Source organism: Hypanus sabinus, chromosome 1 (genome assembly GCF_030144855.1).
Source record: "Hypanus sabinus isolate sHypSab1 chromosome 1, sHypSab1.hap1, whole genome shotgun sequence".
Lineage (NCBI taxonomy): Eukaryota > Metazoa > Chordata > Chondrichthyes > Myliobatiformes > Dasyatidae > Hypanus > Hypanus sabinus.
The window spans coordinates 31358493-31375974 of record NC_082706.1 but is presented as its reverse complement, the minus strand read 5'-3'; the positions used below and the strand labels follow the sequence as shown (position 1 = coordinate 31375974).

The 17482-nt window shown below is 41.8% G+C and overlaps 1 long non-coding RNA gene across 1 annotated transcript; it reads left to right on the top strand.

Moving 5' to 3' along the window:
* Nucleotides 1-9847: 9847 nt before the first annotated feature.
* On the top strand, nt 9848-14567 carry LOC132392766 (uncharacterized). The gene is made up of 3 exons (XR_009511650.1): nt 9848-9962; nt 11616-11845; nt 13844-14567. It is a non-coding gene; the product is annotated as an uncharacterized LOC132392766 (long non-coding RNA).
* Nucleotides 14568-17482: the final 2915 nt, after the last annotated feature.

The window sequence follows — 17482 nt, the reverse complement described above, 5'->3', positions numbered from 1 at the left end:
ACAGAATGCCTGCTAACTATCACGCTGTTTGTTGCAGGACACCTACAATATGGCCAGGCCATCCCAATATGTGGTAATACAGGAGCAGGGACAAGCCACATAGATGAATCCATGACATAAATCATGGTTGGAATTTGAATTGGAATTGGCTTATTAATGTCACATGTAATGGGGTAAATTGACACACTTTGTTTTGCATGCCATCCAGAGAAATCATTTTATCACATCAATGCATTGAGGTGGTACAAAGGGGAAAATATAAAAGCCTTTGCTATGTTTAACAATGCAAAGGTAATACAAGGGAAAACATAATGCAGAATAACGCAAAATGTTCTGATGAAAGGACCTGGCCCGAAATGTCGACTCTTTATTCTTCTCCAGAGATGTGGGCTGGCCTGCTGAGTATTTTGTGTGTGTTGCTTGGATTACCAGCATCTTCAGCTTTTCTCTTCTTTGTGATACAGTTTAAAGTGTTTCAGTGACAGGGAGAATGCAGCGCAAGGACATCTGAAGTACAAAGACATGACGAGTTAGTACTAGGGAACTTTTCAATAGTTTATTACAGCAGGGTAGGAGATGTCCTTGAGTCTGGTAGTTCGTGCTTTCAGGCTTTTGTACCTTGTACCTAATTGGAGAGGGGAGGAGAGAGAATGTCCAGGGTGGGTTAATGATATCCTTGATATGTTGGCTGCTTTAGGGAGACTGTAACAAATGTAGACAGAGTACGAAGAGAGGAGACTGGTTTCTGTGATGTCATGTTGTGCATCTGCTCAATCTGAGCTAAGATTGCAAGGTTCATAAACCACACAAAGTTGGTACTTGGGGATTATGCGGGGAAACAGCTATGAAGTAGGGGATCCGCAGTTGTCTTAGTGAATGGTGGAGCACACTCAAAGTGCCTGACAGCTTACAACTTATATCCTTTTGTAACACATCCCTCCTCAGTTTAGTTCATTCCTCACCCTCAGACAATCAGCCATCAATTTAATATCTCCAAAGTGAAAACAACCTCTCGGTATCTAACCCAGTAAGAAATTTACTCCCCATAGGCTGGAGATACATTATCCTCATATCCCAGGATTTATAGTGCATATCATGTTGAAAAGCTTTCTCAAGGTCAATGCCTTTTACCCTGTGTGTAAATGTCAAGTACTAGAGGACATAGTATTAAGGTGAGAGGGGTAATATTTAAAGAATATTTATGAGGCAAGTTTTTTTTGCACAGTGAGCAGCAGGTGACTGGAACCCTCTGTCAGGAGAAGTGATGGAAGCAAACTCCACAGTAACATTTTAAATAGGGACCTGAACAGGCAAGGATGGAGGGACATGGACCACATGAATGCAGGTGGGATTAGTTTGGATGGGTATCATGGTTGACACTTCATAACCGACAGCCTGTTTCTGGGCTGTACAGTTCTATGCTCAAATGAGTGAACTTTTGAAAGCCACTAATTGTACCAAGTTAAGGGCCATTTAAACAGCATTCTGTTTAAAAAAAAACAGTATTTTTTTCAAAATAGAAAACAGTGCCCACAGTAGTGCACATTTTGCAATGAGATTGTCTGTGCCTGCTGTCCATTATCATTTTTACCACCATGTGAAGCAGTTTGAATATTTCAGTGATGATTCCAACAGGGATCCAGGGGTCCAACTGCACAGAGACTCCTTGACAGTATATAGAATAATAAAGTGAATAATTAGTTCAGGCTTTGAACCTTGTGGACTACTACAGAAGCTAACGACTCGTCATTTAATTATTAACTGTTGGTTAGATTGCAATCCCTCTCAGCACTGGATTGCATCAAGCAAGAGGATGCAATGCTATAATAATTATTCATTTACATCTAAACATTTATGGCACATCAGTTAAACCACAATTTCTATTTCATGACAACTCCAGGAACCTACAGATTTACAGGTGCAGCTAAAAAGAAAGCTAATGGTTAAATGATTAGTTTATGATAAAGAGTATAAATTGAAAGGTTGGGAATGTTTAAGCTAGATGGATCCCAGCTCAGATACAAAGGAAATATGAACTGAGAAGTCTCAGATTCAATGCTCTTTGAGTATGGGAGAGCTGCCAGAAAATTGTAAATGTTACATCCTGTTTCAAGAAAGTGGTAAGGCTGCAGCCAAAAAAACTAGTGTCCTCAGTGAAGATATATCAGATGTAGTAACCTGGGACAGTTGACTTTACCCATGTATCTGTGATGCTGCTGCAAACATATTGTTTAGTGAACTTGTACCTCACTGTACTTGTTCACATGACAATAAAATTGACCTGAATAGGTTTGATGATGCTAATTGTATCTTGGAAAAATAAGGATCGATAAATATGAAACAGCACGGCTATGTTAAAGGAAATTTGTGAATTACTGGAGGCTGACGATGAGGCTAGTGTGATTGACTTTGTGTTTGGACTCCTACAGCTATTTAGTGAATATTAAATAATTGAATAAAATTTAAATGCAATGGCATTGTATGCATAGTGAACACAAGGAAGCACATTTCATTAGTGGAGTCATAGAGTCAAATCAGTCCTTTCGAACCAATGATTTTATGCCAACTGCCCTACAATGATCCTACATTAGCCCGTTTTTATTCTAACTGAAACGTTAGCCCTAATTTATTCTGGGTGCTCCTGAATTTTGATACTATTGTCCTCACTGCTTCCTATGCTTGTAAAACTTGTAAGCTCTGCAAACTTTGAAATTATCTACCTAAAGTCAGTTAATTGATAAACAGAGATATTGTCTAGGGAATGTCAGCTTATACCTAAAAGAGAAATAGAGACTATAGGAGACACCTGGCCTGCATCTCTGGGAAGAGAAAATGAGATAATGTTTCAAATTGAAGACCCTTCTTCAGAAGGTGTATAGCTTCCACCTTTTTAAAGTACCATTGTTCCTTCCTAATGGTTCGTTGATGATTAGTGCTGGCTCAATGGGATAAAGGTCCTGTTTTCATGCAATGCCTCTCCAGGAGGTTATTGTACAAAAACCAGATGGAAAGATGAGCCAATCGCATGGAATAATACTGCAATTATCAAGAGGGAACAGAGGTGATTACCAAGATGGTACTAGGAAATTAAATCTTGGTTGTGTGCAAAGGCAAAGAGAGTTCGGATTGTTTTCCTATGAGCTGCAGAAACTAAAGATGATTTTTTTTGGCATTCAAAATGCTGTTTTTGATAGACTTTAGTAGAAAGTGTTTCCTGTGAAAGAAAGGTCTGTAACCAGAGGAAAGAAATTTAAGATAATTGGCAAAAGACGCAGGGTTCAGATGAAGTGATAGTCTTTCACACAGAAATATGAAATAATTTGGAATGTGTTGCTTGAGAGGGCAGTGGGAGAAATAACTTTTGAATGTGAATTGGAGAAATACCAAGATGGAAATATCTGTAAGGATTATTCAGAGAAAGTACAAGTTGAACTATCTGGACAGGTTTTTGACAGGCCCAATTGTACTGCATCATTCTGTAATTCAGTAGACTACTAGGCCCTTCAAGCCTGCTTAAAAGATATTTAGGAAGATTCAGGGATAGGAAAGGCTTGGAGGGATATGTGTCAAATGGATGCAAATGGGAATAGCTGTGGAATACAGCTTTGCTCTGTCATCTAATAAGATCTGAATGTAACCTCAACTCTAATTCCCAGCTAACATTTTACCCACTTGCTCTTCAAGCATCTATCTAAAAAAGAAAAATATTTGAAAAATCACAACCCTCTAAGCAAAAGTGAATTGACTTACCTCTGTCTTAAAGGGAAGTGAGGGGGGGGGGGGCTTTTTTGAAACAATGATCCTGTGTTCCAGATTCTTCTACAAGAGGGCCATGATCCATTTGGACTATTCGCCTGGCCTCTAATCCAATGCACTTAAGGTGTTCACCTAGTTCCTAAAAGTAACCTTCCCACAACACTACTCATCTTGTACTTTCTCCACTCAGCTCCTTCCATTCATCCAATGACACAGTTGTTGCTTGGCCAACCAATTTCTACCATGCTGAGGCTGGACAGCAACTATCTAACATTACCTTCTAGCCATGATGCTAACATTAAGCCTTTGTTTCCCATATTCATGCAGTCATGCTATTATACTACATGGAAACAGGTCCTTCAACCCGACTCATCCCAGCTGTCAAAACCGCATTCCTCAGCTATTCCCATTTGCTTCCATTTGACACATATCCTTCTAAGCCTTTCCTATCCCTGAATCTGCCTAAATATCTTTTAAACACAGTAATAGAACCCGCCTGTTCTGCCTCCTCTATTCCATGACATAGAGGTGCCATTCAGCCCATTGATTTCACTCTAACTTGAATCTAGCCAGTTCTCCTATCATTCCGCAAACTACTACAAGTATTTACTTCCTACCTAGATCTACAAGCATAACCTCACAATATTTCTATCTATTCTTGCCCTAAAGGAGTTATTTCTGACTCTCTCAACACTTTTCACCTTTATCATGTCTAATCCCACTTAAGCAGCACATATAAAGTGCTGGAGGATCTCAGCAGGTCATACAACATCCATGGAAAGGAATAAAAAGATGTTTTGGGCTAAGACCCTTCATCAGGACTGGTAAAGGGTCTTGGCCCAAAAGTCCAACTGTGTATTTCTTTCCGCTGTTACAGCCTGACCTGCTGAATTCCTCCAGCATTCAGTATGTGTTGCTCTGAATTCTCAGCAACTGCAGAATCTCTTGTATTTGGTGCCACCTGATCCAAGTCTCTTTGTCACTTTAGCAGTTTCAGTTTCTTTTTGTTAGACATTTCAACTTAACAATAAATGCTCAATCATTCTAAATAATCAACTTCAGTAAGAACTTTCGTCCTTGAATGTATCTTCATCACCATTGTCCTCTCCCTGACCTTTCATTTACGTGACTTTGACCTCACTGACTTACTCAAATAATAAATGATCTGGTGTAATGGCTCCCATTTCAGGGAGAGTTGCGTACCCCTCTAGTCATCTTCCTTATTGGACACACTAAGGTCTGGATGGGTGTTGCTTCCTGCTTTTCACTTCCACTGGAAGATCTATCTCTTTGCTGCCAATTTCCACCCTTCTCTCAGTTTCATACAATTCATCTCTAACCCTTTACTTTTATTTCCAGACTGCACAATCTATTATCGGAGTACATACACATCACCACACACAACCCTGAGGTTCTTTTTCCTGTGCACATACTTAGCAAATCTATATAATTGTGAACAGGAACAATGAACAACAAACGGTTGCAACTGCAAATGTAAATAAATCACAATAAATAATGAGAGCATGAAATAACAAGATAAAGAATCCTTAAACATCGGTTGTAGGAACATCAGAAACAGAAGCAGTGTAGTTATCCCTATTTGTTCAGGAGCCTGAAGGTTGAGGGGGATAACGTAGCAATAAGCCGACAGGCTACCACAACTTGTTCAAAGTCATTTTCTCCTTCCCACTGCCATGGCATCTTCATTCTATTCCAAGTTTATCTGGCCATGCTACCTTTTTGTAGATGTTTTTATCATCCAAAAAAGAGAATTCCTCGTAAGCATGCACATTTCTCTTTCTTGCAACTTGTTCCCTCCTTCCCAGCATAAAACAGTAGAACTCCTTGTCCTTCACTTCACCAGTCAACACTCAACCTTCAATGTCCAGCCCTTCCAGCAGCCTTGCCTTGCCAGTCAGTTCTCTTTCTGTCTATTAATTTGCATGCTAAGTGATTCTGATGGAATATAACGAGGGTGCACGTTAATTGGTAAATTTGTTTATTATTGTCACATGTACTGAGGTACAGTGAAAACTTCCTTTGCATTCTGACCACATATTCCTACCTTGCACTGAGGTCATGTAAGGTAAAACAATAACAGAGTGCAGGATAAAGTTTTATAGTATGGGAAAAGTGCAGTGCAGGTAGATAATAAGGTGCAAGTTCACAAAGTCACAATAAAGCAATATTTTTGTTTAGGACAGTTTAATCATAATTGAAACTGTCTTTTAATTGGCAAACACATGATTTTACGAAGTCCTATCACTTACATTGATCATTCCATTTGTACCTGATGTGGAATTCAAGTGAGGGTTGACTCCCACTAAGTTGCAGTTCCAGAGTGATAGAGAACGACCCAGAGATGTTTTTTTCCCATGAGTTCTTCTTCTATGAAATTATAGCATCAATTTGGGAGATTGAAGCTTTGAGGCAAATGTGGAGGCTGAGCACCAGCTGCCTGTCTTTTTGATTGTTCTGCTACAGGAGGGGGAGAACCCAGGTTTTCTGCGTTTGGTTGTAGACTTGGATTATAGACCTTTCTCAGCCTTATACTTCTTTATATTCTGTGTTTTGGCCAATCTTTCTTGCTTAATTTGTGCAGGTAGGGAGATTTGGGGGTCAATGCGCCTGTTAGATTTCTTGTGTGGGGAGGGGAGACTTGGGGGAGGATGTTGGTGCTGCCTTTCTTTTCTTTCTTTGTTTCATGTCTACCTGAAGAAGGATTTCAAAGTTGTGTACTTTGATAATAAATGAAACTTTGGATGTTTAGGTTCAGATCTATCAAGCCACTGTGTGCACAACTGTGAAAACTTCCCCAATAAAACTACAGCAGAATCTAATGGATAAGCATCACATTTACTCCTCGATGCAAGTAAATTCAGTATGTACCTCCAGGGGTTTAGAGGAAACATTTGGTGCCAAACATTTTATCCTGAGGTATTCTTCCCTCAAAAATATTACAGGATATTATTAAATAGTATAAATAGTCCAGATTTTAGAAAGATGATTATCACAAGGCGGCAGCCAGCAACTAGTCATAATTGTGGATTTAAACATCTATAAAATATGCACTGATTATAATTGGGTTATCTGCAGGCTTTTCTTTAAGGCAGTACCACCAGCAAACTAGCTCAGTCAAGCTATGGTAGAAAATGCATGAAATTGATTCACTCTGGGAGTGGGACCACCGCAATAAACCGCAGTTTGAGTGCATCTGGAGATCACAGAGTCCCATCCACCTTGAAAAGGAAAAAAAAGATACATTAAAGAGAAGAAATTATGGCTGCTTTGCAGTGCATCTCGTGGAGCAGAGAAATCTAGGAGTACAAATAAATAGTTTGCTGATTGCAACATCACAGGTAGCCAGAGTGGTAAAGAAGACATTTGGTTTCACATCAGTCTAATTCCATCAGCAAGGGTACCAAATACAGGTGTTGAGACATTACCTTGCAGTCGTACAAGGTATTGTTGAGATTTCACTTGGAGAATTGTGTCTAGTTGTGGTTACTCTGTTATAGTGAAGGCATTATTAAACTGGTTAGAGTGCAGAGAATTCTGCCAGGATTCAAAGGCATCAGTCATGTGGGGAGTTTGGACAGGTTAGGACTTCATTCCGCAGAACATAAGAGAATGAAGCATGACCTTATCAAGGTTCATAAAGTCATGATTCAATTGGGTGGCAGGGTGGAGATTCATCTCTACAAAATGAGGTGTAAGTTGCTCCTTCACACTGCTAGCCTAAAGTTCACCCTTGTGCAAGGTGTAGCACCTGCTTAGCCACACGATCAGAGTCCTGTGAAGCCATGGGAACAGGTAATGAATGGTCATATGAGCAGCTGGTCCACATCTCAAGTCCTGGTTACGTGACCACTGATGCCAGGCAGACATCTGAAGAGTATTGATAATGGCTGGGGTCACCCATCTTGTAAAGTCACTGCCCAGAAAAAGGCAATGGCAAACCACTTCTGTAGAAAAATTTGCCAAGAACAATCATATGACATGGCACATGATAAATAAATGTTAAGACCCCAAGATACGTAGGTAGGTTTAAGGCATTTTGTTTTTGTACAACTGGAGGGTGGAGGTCTACCGTAAGGGGTGAAAGATTCAGAAGGAACTGAGCGGCAACCTCCTCAATTGGAAGATGGTAGATCAATGATTCTATTTAATATGAGAGAATGTATACAGTATACAACTTGAAATTGTTATTCTTTGCATACATCCACAAAAACAGAAGAGAACCCCAAAGAATGTATGAGAGAAAAATGTTTGAACCCCAAACCCCCTTTCACCCCTCCCAAGGACAGGCAGCACCAAAGCACCTCACCTTCCCACCTCCTCCTCTCTCATTTGTTTCAGCAGGAAGCGTCAGTTACCAGCACCCACCCAGCAAGTAACAACAAGACCTCAGACAGATACCATGATCTGCAGTCCTACAAAGGTTATTGTTCTTTTGATTTGCCAAAGGCTCTCTCTCTCACTAAGAAGGGACAGAGAGGTGTCACCACAGCGACGGGGGAGACAAACAAAGCAGTCACAGAAACGATGTTACTGTCTGTCACATTGCTTTTATTCTGAGTTTCTCTGACTCGTGAATCAGCAGCAAATTCTCCCCCAGCATCGTGAGAAAGGGAGAGAAAGATTGTCAGAGGACAGAGGCCTCCAACAGATGACCCGCTGTTCACAATGCTCCATTTTCCTATGATGCCTCAGTCGGTGACACCAGCATTGAATGTGCCGTCCTCAGGGCCTCCCCTGAAGGCATGTGTCTTCCAGGTCTCATCTTTGGGATATAGAAAAATGGCCAGTTGGTGTGCTCTGGGTGCGGGAATCGCCACGGGAAAGAACTGCAGTTTGAGTGTAGCCGCAGATCATGGACTCTGACAGAGTCCCATCCACCTTGAAAAGGGAAAAAGAGACATTAAAGAGAAGAAATTACAGCTGTTTTGCTGGTGCACTTGAAAAAGCTGCCCTCAGTCAACATCTGGAACTAACTGAGAGAGAAAGTGGATGAAACAGATACAATCACAACAATCAAAAGACATTGGATAAATAGATAGATAAAAAAAAGGTTTAGAGATATAGGCACCAAACTCAGGCAAATGCAGTTTGCTTGGCGGGCTCCGTGGTCAGCATGGACAAGTAGGCCTGATGGTTTCCAAGTTGTGTTACCCTGGAGTGAATACTATTCCTTATGTGATAGCATTACATGAGAGGCATTGATCATGTGGATAGTCAGAGGCTTTATCCCAGGGCTGATATGGTTGTCACAAGAGGACACAGGGTTTAAGGTGCTGGGGAGTAGGTACAGAGGAGATGTCAGGGATAAGTTTTTTTTACTCAGAGAGTGGTGAATGCGTGGAATGGACTGCCGGCAAAGGGGGTGGAGGTGGATACAATAGGGTTTTTTAAGAGACTTCTGTATAGATACATGGAGCTTAGAAAAACAGAGGGCTATAGGGTAGGAACATATTCAGCACAACCTTGTAGGCCAAAGGGCCTGTATTGTGCTGTAGGTTTTCTACGTTTCCTTACAAAATTTTGGTATACATACTTTGGATGCAAGAAAATTGGGTAAGTAATATTTCCTCTTGTGCTAAATGAAAAATATCTGTTTTCAGTAACATGCCAGACTTCAACTTTTGTGAAATAATAGTAAATTTGTGTTAAACATTCTGGAATTTTCTAAAATTAACCTCTGATTTTTATTTTACTTATGAAGTGATACAGCATGAAGTAGGTCCTTCCACCCTCCGAGCCATTGCACCCCGGCGTCCCTGCAACCCCAATCATGGGACAATTTACAATGACTAATTAACCTACTCGGTACACCTTTGGACTGTGGGAGGAAATTGCGGCACCTGGAGAACACCCACGCAGAGATTCCTTACAAAACAACGCCGGAACATGCGGAGACTTCTCCAGAACAGTGCCGGAATTGAACTCTGAACTCTGGAATGCCACAAGCTGTAATAGCATCACGCTAACCTCTACGTTGCCATGGTTTCCGTGATCCCTGCTTTGATTCTCTCCTGAGGCATATATGACCCCTGTGCTACTAAGCAGCAGCGTTGCAACACCAACGCACTAGATTTTCTACTGCATTCTTCAGCCCAGACAAACAAAGCCATGTATTATTCTTGGCAACTTAATACTGGCTGGCCTGTGACCTGAATGGAATGGACACCAGGAGGTGGGGAGAGAAGGTAGGAGCAAATTTAAATGACAAATGATTATATCCATTTGCAATAACTAAATATGATCTCAAAGGTCTTCAGGCCAAATATATCTGATGACTGAAACTTGCATTAAATCATTAGCATGTAGCTTAAACATCAATTATACAATTATTCACTGTTGCCTTGTAATAAGGACAGATGATCCTTGAAACATCATTTTCTTTCAGAGATAGAAAGGTTTCATAAGAACATAAGGTTAAAGATGGTAATGATTATCCCATCCAATCATATGGCTTCAGACAGTTTTATAGTCATTTATTTCTGTTCTCTGGAGGCCAAGTTGGAAGTTCAGAAGTGGGTTACAGTTCCTGATTGTCCCACAGCATCATCACTCCCAGCAAAATGACCCTGTTGATGCGAAATTCCAGCCATTAAGGAAAGTGTCACTAAAATCAAGGATCTGTTGCTCAAATGCCAAAGAAACCCTTTTGTTATTGGACCCCGTCTGTTCTCTGCTGCTCACATATTTGCTTTGCAGGTTCATTTAGATTCCTTGCTAGTGAGGGGGGGGGGGCTTCTAATCCCCACTTGTAGGATAAACAACTCAGTTGCCAGTTCCAACAGTGCACAGCCTCAGAATAGAGAGATGTCCGTTTGGACAGAGATGAGGAGGAATTTCCTTAGCCAAAGTGAGGTGAGTCTATGGAATTGGGGAATTGGGTGCTACAGTAGTGCAGTGGTCAGTGAGACACCATTACAAATTGGGGTGTTAGAGTTCAGAGTTTATTTCCAGCACTGTCAGTGTCAGGGAATATAGAGGAGGCTTGACCCAAACGCTGAACAGCAGAGATGATTTAGTAGTGAGTGATCATTTCAATAATAGACTGCAGGATAATGAACCACAAGGGGCCACAAAGCAATAGAGAATGGATATCTAACGTGACAAAGCATCAAGGTAACTGAAAGCTAGGAGCAACTGGTTGAGCCTGGCTAGTTTGATGAGTGAACAAGGCAGTGGTAGGAGCAGGGTTTAAATAGGCTGCAGATCATAAGTTGGAAACGTGGCAGTTCCTGTGCAGAACTGGCAGGAACCACATTATGGCACCCGATAACTCAGGATCATCTGGATGGCTTTGGTGGAACTCTTCAGTGAACGTTTCAGGTTCTGCAGGTGCATTCTCAGGTGGTTTGAGTGGTCCTTGGATAAAAAGCTTGAGGCCAGACCCTAGGGGATGGAGGCAGCTAGAGATGGCAGGTGACTGGGTTGATGCAATGGGTAATCTTAAAGGTACCGATGAACCAGGGTGAGAGCTTGCTGGGCAGATCTCAAGAGGAAAGCCAGACATGGTCCCCAGGCCAGTGTGGTCTGGTTGGGCGCCCATGATTGTTAGCCTGGCAGCAGCGAGCTCTATTAGCAGCTAGGATCGCCCTCCATATCCTCTTCCAGGCATTCTGGCATCTGCAAAACAGGGCTCTGGTGATGGGACCTCCACTTTTGTCTCTTCTGTGGGGATCAACGGGGTTGGTAGCCATAATACCCATGGCAGTGGAAGTGTGAAGATTGTGGGAGAAGAGCCCAGAGAAGATACTTCTACCATGTGGAAGGGGTCATGGTCGCAAAGCATTGCAGGACTTCTTCACTTGCTAATTGGCTCTTTCTGACTGTTGATTGGTCTGTAGATGGTAGCTAAGGTGTGGAAGACGGAGCAGAAGGCTTCCAAGATGCAGGAGATGAATTGTGGGCTCCAATCCAACCCAAGGTACTGGGAGAAGCCATGGAAGCAAACTACATGTTGGAGAGCCAGGTGCGCCATGCCAGCAGCTGACAGAAGTCTGGGGAGAGAAATGAAGTGGGCCATCTTGGAGAACTGGTCCAAACTATCATGCTCAGTGTGGACCCATCTGAAGGTGTGAGTAAATCCACTTTGGCAACATTGGCTGACAGGCGCCGAGGGACCGGCAGGGACTGCAAGAGCCCAGAGGGCCACTGGTTGAAGTAATTGGATTAGACAATTTGAGGGAGGCAGCAACAAACTGACAGACATCTGTAATAATGGTGGGCCACTAGAACTCGCATTGCAGAAAATTCAGGTCAGTTGTTGTTTCAGCCATCCTGTCACGAGATGTAGAAGAGGCCTGACCTAAATTCAGAGCTGTGGAGACAACTTAGCAGTAAGCAATAACTTTAACAACAAACTGCAACTTAAGAAGCTTCAGTGGGGGGGTCACCAAACAATAGAGAATGGATATGTAATAGAAAAAGACAAAAATTTAACTAAAATCTAGGAGCAACTGGTTGAGGCTGGCTGGTCAATGAGTGAACAAGGGTTGTGAGTGAGAGCTGGGTTTAAATAGGCTGCAGGTGGTGAGTAGCAGGTGACCCATTTTAGCTGAGTGGAGACTGGGAGGTACATGACTGTGCAGGTTTAGCAGTCTGTAAGGAGTTTGTAGGTTCTCTCCGTGACTGGCTGGACTTCCTCCGGCTGGTCTGGTTTTCTCCCACAGTCCAAAGATGTACTGGTCAGTAGCTTAATTAGTCATTGTACATTTTCCTGTGATTAGGCTATAGTTAAAAACATAGGTTTCAGGGTGGCTGGCTTGTTAAGCTAGAAAGGGCTGCTCTGTGCTGTATCAATAAATAAATAAATAAATAAGCAAACAAGCAAGCAAATAAATAAATAAATAGCTAGATAAGTAGATAAATAAATAAATAAATAAATAGATAAATAAATAGCCAGATAAACAAGCAAACAAATAAATAAATAGATAGATAAATAGATAAATAAATGCATTCTGCTGTGGGTATATTTTAAGTGGAGGTTGATAGATTCTTGATTAGTCAGAGCATCAAAGGTTACGGGGAGAAGACAAGAATGGAGTTGAGAGGGACAATAAACCAGTCATGGTGGAATGGTGGAGCAGACTCAATGGGCTGAGTGGCCTAATTCTGCTCCAATGTCCTATGGTCATGTTCTCAGTGTGCCTGACATCAATCCCTAAAACAGACACTCTGCTCCCTGCTTTGTAATTATTGGAAGGCTGGGGCAACAGTAGAATTTTGGGAAGAGTGGGGAAAATAAAATGGTTTGTTGGTAGGCTTTGTGTAAAGGTGGGTACTTAATGTTCAGCATAGACTCAATAGGATAGAGGCCCACTTCATAGCCTCCTCCAAAAAACATAATTCTCACCATCACTAGACAGCAATTTCTCCGAACTCATCTGCAGATACAATTTCTACCTTTAATGTTTCTCTTTTCCCTTTTCAAGGTGGATTGGGTTCTGTCCAAGACCCTGACCTAGAACTAACCTCAAACTTTGGTTCTTTGCTGCAATGGGACCTCCTCCTGGCTTGCTGGCTGTTATTTTTTTGATGTTCTAAGCATGCAGCTTACAAGACAGGTGCCTTCGAGGTTCTGAAGCTTGTGGCCCAGGCAATGAGCTGATTCTATGTGGGTGCCTCTCTCTGAAGTTTTGTGGGAGAAAACGGAATAGCGTGAACAGTGGATTGGCTGTCAGAGGGCTCTATACAGTGAATTTCTCTGTCTCTTTCTCTCGATGATGAGGGACAGTTTGTTGCCAACTCTTGCGTTGGAGAACTCTAGAGAAAAAGTGACACAGCAGACTTTAACACCATAAATCGGTGAGTTGTTTTGTTTATGTCTTCCCTCTCACTGAGTGAAACTTCTCTGTCTCTTTGCTAGGGAGAGAGCGAGGCTTTGGTATGTGAAATCGCCAGGTGAATGATTAGTTTTTGTTGTTCTGCATATCATGGTCTTGAGGGCTTTGCAGCGGAGGGTGCTGATCTAAATTGGGGGCAGAGGGAGGGTCATTGCTTTGCTGCTGCTTGCTTGTGGGGGGAGCAGGAGGGCTTTAGGGCTCTAATGTTTCTCCTGTTGTCCATTTTTTAGGGAACTCTCCTGTTTTAATGGATGTCTTTGAAGAACAAGAATTCCAGGTATACTGTATATTGTATACATTCTCTGATATTAAATGAAACTATTGGAACAATTGAACTACTGAGCAATTGCCTCCTGGGCAACTTTGCCATATGAGCAATCAGAATCAGTAAGGTGCAACTGGGTTGGGATTGAAAACCTTGTGTCTCTTTGGGAGCATTCAGAAGTCCAGTAAGTGAGTGATGGAGAGCCCCCTTTTCTAACAACAGGTGTCCACCATACACTCTAGAGGTTTCATGACTGTCTCATCACCCAGCACAGTCTGGAGTGGAAGCAAGTGACCCTCAACATCAACAGACTGTTCAAGAAGAAGAAGTAGACCTGGTGTTTTCTAGAGGAGTGATTTTATACCAAGTAGATGTTGTACTGTATCAAGGGCACCGCTTACTGTTCCAATATTTGACCAGTTTGCTCGGCAACTGGCTGATCAGTAGCTCAAGAAGATGCCAAGGTTGCAACGATGATAAGTGGGATGTCAGAAAATTAGAGAGAAAGAATCATCTTCCTATTCTCTCATGGCACATCTGGCCCCCTAAATCTGCTCCACCATCGCAGTGACCCCTGGTTCTGTCTCTTTGGAATTTGCCCATTCGTGATGTCACCCTGAGGGTTTCTCCTGGAGCTACCAATTTCTAAGAGAATCACGCAGGTTACTAGATAAGATGCCCACTGTAAATTGCCCCTATTATAGGTGAGTGGAAATTTTTCAGGAAGACTGGATTGAACTGTAAGGAGAAGAATTAGAGAACTCAGAGTTCATTCCATCAGACTGGAGGCTGCACAGTCTGAATATGAACTCTCCAACCTGAGAGTGGCCTCATCATGGCATCGGAGGAGTCCATGGACTGAGATGTCAGAATTGGAATGGGGAGTTGAATTAAAATGGTTGGCTATTGATAATTCCTGCCTGTTATGAATGGAGCAAGGACACAGACAAAAGATATGGAGGGGTTTGGACGGGGGAAATTAGAGAGAGTAACCTACACCACATGGATCTGCAAATGAAAAGCTGTGACCTGGAGGAATACAGATCGAGTGTTGGGTGAGATTAGGCTGGCTGGCTCAATTAGAAACCAGCACAGACATAACACAACAGTAGCCTTTTTGTGTTTATGCTTGCTATGATTCTGTAAGTGCAATGTTGAAGGTGGTGCTACCTTTTAGATGAAACATTAAACCAAGATCTGGAATGGGGGCAGGGAACATAGGCGATACTGGCAGAAAATCCTAAAGAATACCTTTGTTGATTAGACATGACATGACTGCATATCTGAGGCTGGAGCCAACACTTGGCTGACTTGGAGCCAATTTTGTTAACCGGTTAGCTCTTGTTGTGGATCATTTCACCTACCACAGTGAAATGCTTTCTTTACCTTTCAGATTTGATATAGAGCATCAATTTTGATCTGCTTTTCATCAAATTTAATCAGGTTTCTAAGCAACCTTCAGTGAGTTCCATTACTCTGGAACATTGGTCTTTAACTATCTTCCTCATCGGGTCAGGAACGTGACTGCTTCTGGTTAGCAAACACTCCCACTCCCAGTGTTTCCCCATGTATACCCATTGCCCAAGTATTGACTGGAATCCTTTCTTTTCTTTATCAATCTTTTTATTAGTTAAATAAAAAAAAGTATATAAAAAGTATAAACAAGAGGAGATTTGTCTCAAAAATCTATATCAATAACAATTCCAATAACAACTGGGAGACAGGCACCTGGTAGCTCACTCTAATTTTGCTCGTAAGGATGAAATGGGGAAAAGAAATCAGTACTTCTCCTGATTTTCCTCCGCCCCTGGTGGCAAGAGAAGATGAAAATGGGTCTTTTAGCAATGACAAAGTAATATGATAATTGATAGACTCAGAAAGACAGATACAGTATATTTGTGTTGTAATCATTCTAAAAAATAATGTGATCTGATATGTGGGCAGCTTGATCTGATGAAACTAATTATCGTTTAAATGCGAAAGAATACAGAAAGCTGCAAAATGAAATGCCTACGGGCTTGTGAGGAGAGTTCCAGAAAGCTGATAACTGAGGTTAATGGATGCTGGTTCTTATTCTATAATCTGCATCAGCACGGGCCCACCACAAGGCTGTGTGCCCTGCTCTATTCACTTTATACTTATGAATGTGAGATGAATCACAGCTGCTACGTCAACAGCGTTGTTGCTGTGTGAATCAAAGGTGGTGATGAATCAGCATATAGGAAGGAGATTGAAAATCTGGCTAAGTGGTTCTACAACCACACTTAATGTCAGCAAGACCGAGGAGCTGATTATTGACTTCAGGAGGAGAAATTACTTGACTTCGAGAGGAGGAAATCAGAGGTCCATGAGCCAGCCCTTATCAGGAGTTTAAAGGAAGAGAGGGTGTGCAACTTTAAATTCCTTGGTGTTATTATTTCAGAGGATCTGTCCAGGGACCAACAGGTAAGTGCAATTATGAAGAAAACTTGGCAGTGCTTCTGCCTCCTTAGAAGTTTGCAAAGATTTGTCATGGTATCTAAAACTTTGACAAACTTCTATAGGTGTGTGGTGGAGGGTTTAATTGGTTGCATCGCTGCCTGGTATGGAAACACCAATGTCCTTGAACTGAAATTTCTACAGAAATTATTGGATATGGCCCAGTCCATCATGGGTAAAGACCTTCCGCAATTGAGCACATCTACATGGACTGCTGTTGTAGGAAAGCAGCAATACGCACAAAGTGCTGGAGGAATGCAGTAAGGCAGGCAGCATCTATGGAAAAGAGTACAGTTGACGTTTCAGGCAAGAGCCTTTGGCAACACTGAAGGGAAAAAAAGATGACAAGTAGATTTATAAGGTTGGGTGAGGCACAAACAAGAGAATATCTGCAGATGCTGGAAACACAAACATAAGAAAATCTTCAGATATTCCCACCTTTTAAATCTACTCCTCAGCTTTTCCCTCCAGTCCTGCTGAAGGGTCTCAGCCCAGAACATTTACTGTCATTATTTTCCATTGATGCTGCCTGGCCTTCTGAGTTCCTCCAGCATTTTTGTGCGTTGCTTGGATTTCCATCATCTGCAGATTTTCTCTTGTTTGTGGTAGCAAAGCAGCACCCGTCATCAAGGACCTGCACAATCCATGACATCTTGCTGCTGCCATCAGGAAGAAGGTACAGGAGCCTTAGAACCCACACCACTTATGTTCAGGAACAATTATTTCCCCTCAACCTTCAAATTCTTGAACCAGAGGGGATTACTTCACTCAATGTCTCTCACCCCCATCATTGAACTGTTCCCTCAACCAATGGACTCACTTTCAAGGACTCTTCATCTCATGTTCTCAATATTTATTGTTATTTGTTTTTCTTTTCTCTTTCATATTTACACAGTCTATAGTCTTTTGCACAACGATTATTTGTCTGTCCTATTGGGTGTGGTCTTTCACTGATTCTGTTGTGTCCTCAGATTTACTGTGCGTGCCTGCAAGATAACAAATCTTAGTGTCATATATGGTGATATGTATGTATTTGATAATAAGCATACTTTGGACCTTTGAGGTGGACGAGGGAAGTTGGATCAGTCACAATCTTATTGATCAGTAGAGGGTGCTTGAGGGGGAA